At 36.7% G+C, this 11097-nt stretch overlaps 1 protein-coding gene and 1 long non-coding RNA gene across 2 annotated transcripts in view; one reads left to right on the top strand and one right to left on the bottom strand.

The window, feature by feature from the left end:
- The window catches only part of LOC100678042 (RING-box protein 2), a 35634-nt gene that overhangs the window by 22061 nt on the left and 2476 nt on the right, over positions 1–11097 (top strand). The gene's annotated exons all lie outside the window — the stretch shown is intronic.
- Positions 4906–6230, bottom strand: LOC116417236. The gene is made up of 2 exons (XR_004227539.2): positions 5208–6230; positions 4906–5140 (listed from the first exon to the last, which is right to left on the bottom strand). It is a non-coding gene; the product is annotated as an uncharacterized LOC116417236 (long non-coding RNA).

The following is an 11097-nucleotide window of genomic DNA, read 5'->3' as shown; positions in this document are numbered from 1 at the left end:
GCTGCATGGATTATCCAGTTCCCACTGTTACTTCATCATTCTCCACGTACAATTATGTCAGTATATGCCTACATTCCCCTTTTCCCGAACAGCTGTCTAACTTCGTTAATCATTCGCAAGTCCGCCGTTCTCACTTACACACTTCACCGGTGCAACTATACACGTAGGTTCGCGAATTGGTCGTACACCAGCACAGCTGTCGCACTAATACGTTCCCCCCAGCAAACAGATCGATGCCCAGGGACGGCGAACTTCTGCCGGCGGCACGTTCCGCTATCGTTTTTTTTCCGCTGCACCGATGCAGGACCCGAATGCTGCGTGTTTATCGTCGGCGCGCGATAACGACGCTGCACGTACCATAAAACTCGGCCAATGAATAAAAATAATGCGCGTACGAGTGTGTGCATGCACGCGTGTAGCGGCAGGATCAGGGCGCAGACTCGCTCGTCAAGGGGTGGCCTTAGCGCGCAGACTCGGACGTGTGCCGGCTCACGGCTGGGATCAGAGTTGTTTTCGAAGCTTCTACAACTGCGTGGGGAGCCGACGGTACGATGCAGGATACAGAATCGAGTATAGTAGGTTTTTTCAAATATTGCTCCGTTGAATTTTTCATTGCATGTGTAAAGCGTGTTCGATAATGCAATCTTTATAGGTATTTTATGACAATTGGCTATTTCCTAAGTCAATGTGGGATAAAAAATTGATCATTATTTTTCAAGTTCGAGACGATATTCTTACGTAATAAAAAGATTTTTTATTACTGTTTGCTCATTTTATCCTACACAATCCTTTAAAATCATGGCAGTGCATGTTTTGCAAAAAAAAGAACTTCTTAGGATTTTATTTATACTTCGAGTCATAAAGTCGTAAAAGTGAGATGAAAATGAAACAAATGAATAAATATTTCGACGTTTGAATTTTGGATATGCCTCAATAAAGACTGTTGAAAGGTCAATGATCCAATCGTTCTAATTGTAAACCTGCCTGCAGTTGGTGCAATTTAAGTCTTGGTGCTAGATTTGACCGAGGACGTACAACTTCAATTAGGTATACGTGCGTTCTTTGTTGCGTGCACCAAGCGGCACGCGATGATTCATTTGATTAGAACCTTTCCGAATGTTCTAACCGATTACGGTCACTGACGTTTAACAATAATATAAGTATATAGGCAGCAATGCGAGTCTGGCTTTACACTTACTTATAAAAATAATGAATGCAAACTATCACGAATCAAGTTCGTTTAGCTGCATCATTATACTATCAAACATTGTTTTTTTTTCTGAACATCGTGCGCGCTCGACGATCTGCCAAAGAAAAAGGTACGACAGTGCAGTGATCAGCACAATGTAAACATCCTCTACGGTACAATGACACAGCTCTCAATCGAGTAATGCAATAAACCCTTGTCATTATCATCATTTGCTAAAAATAGACGTGAAAAGATGCCTCCATTGAATAATGCTCGTCGCGCATGTTTATTTTCATATAAAGTTGAATTACATATACTGCTCTACTCCGATCGACATTTCCGGAGTACATAGTGCCCACATCAATTACCAAGTGAATCGCGTTGCCACATAATCTAGGTCGGAAATTTCCAACGTCCATCAGCACGCGTGTAAGTTGACCGTAATTCAGGCTTAATAAAAAATAGCTTTATCATACTTTATATCAAACTCTCTTATCGATCTATCGAATTATGAGAATACACGCGGAAATCACGTAAAAATGTTTTTTTTCTATGTAATTAATTTCCTTACCGCTCGAAGCTCACACCTTGATTGTTCAGACGCGCACAGTTTTTATATAGTCATATTTTTCACTAATCCGACGAAATCGACAGTCCCCACGCGGCTTTCGAGCATCTACAGATTTATGACACGAACGATTTTGTGCATCGGTCAACGGGTCCGCGCTTGATTCGCAGCCCTTCACACGTATGCTCAACACGCGCGCTTTTTTCTCGACAAAACACAAACTCAGCGGACTTTCCTCCTACCCAATCAACGCCCTCATTTCCACATTTTCTCAGACAATAAGCTCCTTCAAATTTCCTCTAGGCGTACCCTATAAGCTACCCCTTCCCGACACTTCAAAATCCAGCGATCGACGGACTACCGATCGCCAGCAGACGTGACCAGATTTGACTAGACAGTCGCGGAGTAGAGACGCATTAGCTGTCTCCGTGATTCACACATACACACAATCAATACGTATACGCTTCAATACTTATTCTGTACTAAATCATTTACACCAAAGTTATATTTTCTTGTGAATAAATCTTATATTATTTTACACCTAAACAGTCGTTTAAAATTAGTTTTGCAAACGACATAAGAAGAGATAAATACATTGTCCCCTTGCAACATAGATTGTCCTGTCAATGTCGAGATAGCGATATTAAAAAGCGTTATCAATGTGTATACAAAGTTCACGTACAAAAGTTTAATCACGATCGTCATTGCAAGCACGAATTTCGGTGCTATCCCGAAGTTTGTGTAAGAAAAATTAAACACTCGCGTCTGGCCAAAAAATGATATTCAGATTCGCTTGATTTATATAGGAAAAAATCACTTTCACTTCAATCAGGAAATACGCGATAGCCTAATTTTATTTAATCGAAAATGTTCGCACGGCAGCATCTGATCACGATAACTTGGACACGTGTACCCACAGACAAAACTTTCAGTCGGATATTTATTGCGCCCGAGCCCATCAGAGATTCTCGGAGAGCAATCTAAGCGTGTACAATATACACACGCGACAAGCGCATGATGCGCATTAGAAAAGCAGTCTTTCCGAGAAGAGCGCACTTTCTAGGCGATTGACTTTGCCATTAATGAATCAGACGGCGATTTTTTTCTCCAGCGCGAGCGCGGAAAATTGATTTACAGTTTTATTGCATCAACGCGTGAGGTAATACGCTTGTTAATCCGAATTCAGCGTGTATTAATTATGAATTATGCTTGCTGCACACTGCGCGATTTTCTGTACTTGAGTTAACATGGCACATACATTGTTGTTTTTTTTTCCTTAATCGAACCTGACGCTTGAATGGAGGATTAAAATTTTCCGAGTTAGCAGTCGCGTCGCATGAAAATTACATCGGAAAATTGTTCATCGTCATCTGAGGATGGAGCGAAAAACGCTCCTATACTAGCTTCCTCAGCAGTGCATGCAAATTTTACGAATCTCCTTTTTCTTCTTTCGACTGCGTGTACATTTACCGCATGACGATATCAGCCGCGCAAAGTAATCATACATTAGCGGAGAGTCTCTCGAGTTATCGGGCCGCCCGATATGATGAGTCTTGAACTTGACCGGCTCGGGAAGAGAGACATGTCTGTGCACATGTATACTTACATTATACAGCCAGCATTGACGGATCGTCTGCATCTCACGTGCGTTCACATGCGCCAATTTCCTACGACCCTGACTTTGTCGTGCTCTCTCGTGGCTCGCTTTTATCCGGCGCTGCACGTGCGAGCGGCTCGATAACAGAGTCGGCATTGTTGTCCCGCGCTCTTCTCTCTCCCCTATGCACGCTCGTCTGGGTTTTTCTCTGACAGCCGCGCGAAATTCGATTGTCCGATCCGACTGGTCAATTCGCGACGCCTTGGGAATCTGTGGAAAAATGCAAACTTATCAATCAGGTTTGATTCGAAGTACACTTCGCGCATTAAGAGCGATTTCTGAATGGAAAATTTATGTACTGATGCTTGATTCGGGCGATAGATATTCTCCGTTTGGAATTGGAACTATAAAAAAAGTTGACAAATTAAGCTACAATAGCGTGATTGATTAAGGGACAACCACGTCATGTTGAATTCTATTCGACAACTTTATTGTCCTATTTATGGCTTGACATTGTCCAGCGCGCTATGAAACACGTGTCTATAATATCATTTTTGGGAGATGCTGTATCTGAATGATGATCAAACGAGTTGCCGAATTGTTTATCATGATCGTACGAAAGAATACATCGTTGTATTCTGCATAGCATAAATCATTATATAACCGACTTTCAATCAAGACTTTGGGAAACGTTTGGATTCGCATAGTAATCATCAGCATGCATAGATATACGTCAATAGTTTGATCAATTCTTTGCTATTGCAACGGGTTTTTACGTCCAGAGCACAGCTAAATTAACCGAGACGCACATTAGCGGAAGATACTCCTAATCCTACATCTGCACATCTTTGTGGACATTGAACATATTACTTATATAACTGACTTCTATACATTTCGCTAAGGTAAACTGTCTCTGCAACTTACACTTCGCAGTTGATATGCACTAGGCAGTGTTTAAAGAATTCCGAAATGTTATTGACACAAAAACCTTTTTTAAACACGACGTAAGATTTTGAACTTTCAAAAAATCAATCGAATATTACTACACATAAAAATATGCAATTTGTGTTTTATTTTTATTTTTAAAACACCTGAATCTATAAGACATTTGCTATCGGCTGTACATAAATGCCGTATTAGCATTAATTTTCGAACTTGCAACTTACGTCGCGAACTGCGCAAAAACCGGTTCGTACCCGCGTGTCTCCAAATTATTCCACGATCCCCCTCATAATTTACAAGGTCGTTCATAGCTTTACTTAACATTAATCCATCACTACTTGTTCCACAAAACAAAGAACCTCCTTCTCGCTTCTTATACTTAGTGCATATAGGGGAGAGACTCGGTAAATGATTGCTCATTTCATATTTTTAATTCTATCTAAGATGTTTATAACATGAGGGGGACAATTGTGTTCTATCTTCTAAATTAGAAACATCAATAGCTTTAAATGATTAATACAGTACATAAAAGTATGTCGAATGACTTAGTAAAGTTGTATTATCGGATAGTGGAAATCAGAAACGGACAAATAATCATACTAGACGACAGAACTTTTAATTTCTTTATTTAAACAAACAAATTATTTTCTTCAAAGATTTGAAACATACAAGCCGTTTTTTACAGATTCTCAATGTTGAGGAAACAATGCTATCGTCTAAATGCTCTGTTAGTTTTCTTCAGAAGCTTCTTATTTTAAATAATGCTTCTCGTTACATTTTATGACTTGCAAGCGTTGGATACTTTGATAATCTAATCCTTAATAAAGCTATTTTGTTGGCTAAGCTACAAAAGATATCTTTTTTCATTTCTCATCAAGCTGTAAAGATATGGTTGTAAAATATTTAAATACCTTCGACTTTTGGCTGTTAAGGTAATAATCGCTCTCATAAACACGCGGAATCGTCAGCTTCGTAATAGCTCGTATAGCCAACTTTACTAAAACTTCTATTTTTGCGTCAATGAATTCACGAAGAAATGCTATAGCTATACTCGTATTATAAATCAAAATTTGAAAATTTTCCATCTTCGAAAACCTTTGCGATTACGTTTTTAACAGATCTTCCATGAAACAATGAACAATGCACCTCATTTATAGAAGACATTACAATAGGCGCACTCATCGCAGAAATCTTTGCAAGAATCTTTTGAATCGTTCCCTGGAAAGATCGACAAATTTCTGCATATTAACTTTTAAATCTTTTTTTTATCACTCCCTCTTCCTCAGCATTCATCGATATAATAGAACAATTCCTGCACTTCGCACAACACGTGTCGCACACCTGGTTTATTTCAGTGGTGATTGTTGCTATTTTTAGTCCTTCATTCCTCTGGCTGCACGCGATAACGTTTGAAGTGATTCACGGCGCTACTTTGTCACACGAGTCTGAATAATTTTCCCATTCAATTTAACTTGTGCTATGACTTCAATTTCAAGGACTTTGCATGCAATTTTTGGCAACTTCTTGTTCGTTCATGCAGAATGAAATCCTTCTGTTTTTATTTTTCAAAAAAGTTTTGAATATATATGTACGTTGCTCGAATAGGTCAGTGTTACGTTAGTACATTACGTTGCATGTGACCAAAGTAGCACTTTTTCTAATTACGCCGAGCAGAACTCAGAAGTGTTACTTAGGTTACGAGTATCGTATTGGTACATTACGATACGTGTGACCTAAGTGGCACTTCATTACACGGCGCGTAGTTGGCCCTAAGTCCGCTATGTCACAACTGTCCGTAGATCTTGATACTATTTAATGACTATAAATGACGCAACTCAAAATAGGCACCTGTTCTCCAATTGAAAACTTTTTCACGCATTAAAAAATGTGTGATAAGAGCTTCTATAGACTTTAACGTGTCTTACATATACAAGAAAAATAATCCTTATATCTCATAATGGTGGCTTTCCTCGTATAAATATGTACAATCCCTCTATATTGCTGCGAATTCACGTTCTACATTACGTGAATCTTATCATCAGCTTAAATTTCTTATATATTGCACGCATAGCAGGTCGCAATCACTCTTGTCAATAAAACTGGATTGGACTGCTTTTAACTTTGTAAAAAAAAGTTATGGTTTCACAAAACCAAAAAAGCACCAGTTGCTGTAAAATTGGACGTCATGCCTTATAGACACATGTCATTGGAATTAAGACGTTGAGTAGATTTTCATATCTTATCTTTGGGTCATGGACACGCACAAGCATAGTTATTGTTTGATAATCCCTGTTCTCTGCCTGACAAGTCAGTATGCGGAAGAAAACAATAATCGAGTATAGCATAATACTTTATCGGAATAATGACTGCAAAAAGTTAGTGTGTATTCTAACCGGTGTACTGACCTACTTCGAGACTCTAGAGATATGAGTTTTCACCAAGTTCATATTTTAACTTGCCAACATTTTATACGTGAGAAAACATTCAGTTTGAGTAGTTTATAGTTTTTCTTATTCGATTTAATAATTAAAAGTATCTATTATGTTCTCAATATGTATAATTATAATTTAAAAGATAGATATGATCGTAAAAAAGATATAGATGTCAAAAGAAGCTTCTGGAGTTTGCAGGATACGAAAACAATGTGTGACAATAAAGCAATGCTTTTGATGAGTCGAAGTAAGAGGAAGAAAAAAAGAAAGAAATAACATCGGATCGAATGAACGGCGAAAGATAGCCTCTATACGCTTATTGTCGCTTTAATGTATGATTTATAGTGGCACAAACCGCGACGCGAAGTGATCTAGAAAAATCTCCCTTGATGTGATTGTTCATACTTTGTTTTATTTTGAATTTTGTTTCGCCTTACTTTTATATTGTTCTCTAGATATTTTAATACAAAGTAGTAAAGTTCATACTATTCAAAATCGTTTTAAGAAAATGCATATAGCTCTCATAATTAATAAAAGTTTGATAAATTTATTAACTTCTTTACTTTATTATTTTAACCGATATTCGCATAATCCTTACTATTATGAATCACATATGTAATCAAAAACTTATCACCACTCCCTACAGAATCGGATCAATGAGCTGTGTCCTACTAAACGAAAAAAAATCCTTTAACCCAATAACAAAATCATCGTCATGATGTTCTGGTTCAGATGACAAATCGAGTTACAGCCGACGTGCCGAAGGATCGAGAAGGACCTCGATGTGGAAATACACATGCATCAGCCAAGCGTTTATCGGGTCCAATAATTGATTGCGAAGTTGACGGCAACTGTCGACGGGGGGCACGTCTGTAACTGAGCCCCCCCCCTTCCCCTTCCCAGCAGATGGTCAATCTTATTCTGCCTTTTTCTCTTAAACGCCGGCACTTCATGAAGACGATTTGCGATCGATGACGTTGACGATTATGATCTCTCAACTGTGGAACTTTTTCACCGGTCAGAAGCTCAATCATTGCACTATAACGGTTGGCTGCTTTTCAAATGATGCATGTGCATTAATTCTTTTATTTATTAATTGCAAAATATCCGCAATGATCTTTCATATGAGTGATTGAGAATAAGATCAAAATCAAAGAAAATAATGCATAATGTTTATATTATTGATTATGTGTCCTTGGAATAAATTTACTAAATTCCTGTCTAAAAATATGTCCTACATTTTAAACATATTGTTCGTTCATTTTCATTATCTTTACTTACGTTGTTTTAATCTCATGTTCACATTCACTTTTGAGAACTAGCAAGATCAATGCGCTTTGCTTTGCACTAATTTCTAGGTTGGAAACAAACAGTCTTGGCGCCATCTATCTCGATCGAATGGCAGACCGTTAGAGTAATTTTGTTGATTTAATTAACTAATTAATTTTTAATCTCCTTTTTTACTTTTTCTGAAACCAGTGGCTAATATTTAACATAAACAGTGTATTACAGATTGAAAAAAGTCTTATAGATGTCAAAAAATTAATAACCTCTCATTAAATATAGTTTTCAAGATAGGTAATTTTACACGGTGTGCGTAGCCAGGCTTGTGCAATATGCATGCATCCGATAGTTATTGATTTTTCACACAGGCATTTCTGTGAGCATTACAGTGTAGATAGTATATATACATTGTTAACAATAGCACACATAAAGTGATGAAGCGGCACATCGCTGCAGATGAAGCAGTGGAATACTACTAGGCGCGAACACTCCCATCGTCGCCAGCCATTCGTTCGATCGACGTCAAATCGATCGAATTATTACTCCTTTATTGTCTTTACATTGATTTTCTTTAAACGAACTGTCATTCCAGGACCATATTTGATTCGATTTCTATTTCTTCATTGGATTTTATTACACAAGCATCTTCCAAATTGTAAGAAAACTGAATTTCATAATTTTTTTTAACTAATCCACTTACTTATCAGAAATATTTCAGCAGGAAACGTCTGCATTGTTAGCTACCAAAAAAATTATAGGCTGTAAATTACTCTGTGTTCTTATCTGACTCACGCAATACACTTATGATTTTTATGAAAATATCAATCTCACCTGACAAAAAATGTTACTGCGCACAAGTTTACTGAACGTGTGCGCAGCGTGTCAGAGACTTTTTTCTCTGTGCACAATTATGCCAATAGCGCATGCATACGTCTCAGCGTAGAAAGATTGACGTACAGCTGAAATCACTGGGCGATCATACGATATTTTAAATGATTTTTTTCAAGACAAGGTAGACGATTATTATCAATCAAAAAAATTAGAATAGACTTGATAGATTTGCATCCAAGTTACTTTAGCGTTTTCTAGAGGAGTGCATATCGATAAATTATTTTTAAGGTTAAAATAATTACCCTATATTCTGATCTATTCATTTTCTTCAATCGTCTGCGGCAACTTTTGATGACGCGAAAATCTATTAACAAAAAATAAGCTGATCGTGATTTTTGTGCATCAAGCTCTTTTTTTAGTCATTCATTGTTATGCGAATGGAAAACTTCTGAGAACGATACTCTACATGAACACTTTTATTATAAAGTAGATTATCCCTTGATGTATTGTTATCGCTAAAAGTAAGAAGTTGACATTACAAATGAATTGATAAGTTAAAAGGAAAATTTTAAAAATACTACAAAAATTATTGGAAAATCTTACATCGTCGCATTTATTCGGAAAGCATGATCATTTTTTTATGTGAACTATTTGTTATAACTTTTATATTATACCAATTATATTTTCAACTTGATTTTATAAAAAGATCTGAAAGGAAATTTTACGAACAATTTGTATATGTGTATATAATGTCGCTCAGTACAAAGACTAGCACAGTTCAAATTATCAAACGAAAACTAGCACAACTCACGATTTGCCGCGAAGAGTAGCACAAGTCACGTATTTCCCGCGGAGACTCGATTTCGACCCGATTTCGACGATCTGAGGCTCAAATTGTATCTCTTTTCTTTAAAATTTAGAAAATTTAGATTAACATTTTTATTTTACGATCAGCAATATATATGACAATGAAAACGGCCAAAAAACGGCCATAATTGATAGGCATATATATAGCTGATCGTAAAACTGAAATGTTAATCCAAAATTTTCAAACGAAAATAGAAGAAAAGAGCTTTAATTTGAGCCCTGGATGATTAAAATTGGCTGCTCGAATCAAAAGTTATAAGAATTTTAATAATAAGAGAAAATTCGCTGATTTTCGTAATACATCTTACTCTTCGTGACTTTTTACTATTTTCAAGCCTAGACAACTTTTTACTCAGGCAACCATTTTTAACTCACCAGCCCTTAAATTAAAACTCTCTTCTGATACTTCCTTCCTAGCAATACACATTTTTGGATTGCACCTTTATACACTGAGTGGGTAAAGTTGAATCGTGGCTTGTTTTCGATAAGTTTCCCCGTGTTAAATTCCCATAAGAGAATTTAAACTCCCCAGCAAAAAAATAGGTATTTTTTAATCTTGGGAACCAAAGGTTTTTCGGGTTCTATATGATTCAAATTTCAATTTTGTTCATTCAGACCCCCTGAAGTGTCCGGTTTTTTCTGTATTTGCACATATAAGATAAAGTCATCGTGTCATTTAATTAAGATAAATAAAGTTTATTTATTCTGCTGTATGCATTTTAACGTTTTTTTCAATTTACAAGACTTTCACTTCAATATTTTCAATTTAATAATATTGATTTGACTGTCTTCCCGAGGCAGGTTGTGTGGTGAGAAAGGAGAGAAAAAAACTTTAAAACATTTTCTCTTTTCTGCTCAACGTTTCGACGTACAATGCCGCCCTCATCAGGAGAAATTATGGAGAAATTCGGTACAAGATTTTCGCCTTCTCGACAAAAAAAAAATCTTGTACTGAATTTCTTCATAAATTCTCCTGATGTGGGCGGCATTGTACGTCGAAACGTTGAGAAGAAAAGAGAAAAACTTTTTTTTTCTTAGGAACTGTATTTTAAGGTCAACATAATGGAGTTTTCGTGCTTCGAAAATAAAAAGTTGAAAGGGTTATCATGTCCGATGAAACTATTTTTATTAATTATCTTTAAGATTATATGTTGTAATTTCGGCACCAGATCTCGATTATTCTTATACGCTCCACCCCAAGCTGATTCCATAGCTGATCATACTATGAAAAAAAAAATGGTATATCATATCATTTGTAATTCTCAACTCTCGTAAGCTTTCTATCCTGGATTTTGACTTCTATTTGTGTCAGTACACTGTTGTAATAGCTTTCGTAAGTCATGCAGAGTGTATTATCTGCATTCAGTGATAATATATTCATAATTTA

Source organism: Nasonia vitripennis, chromosome 4 (assembly GCF_009193385.2).
Source record: "Nasonia vitripennis strain AsymCx chromosome 4, Nvit_psr_1.1, whole genome shotgun sequence".
NCBI classification, from domain to species: Eukaryota; Metazoa; Arthropoda; class Insecta; order Hymenoptera; family Pteromalidae; genus Nasonia; species Nasonia vitripennis.
Note: the sequence above shows the minus strand (reverse complement) of the source record. Positions and strands in the feature narration are given on the sequence as shown.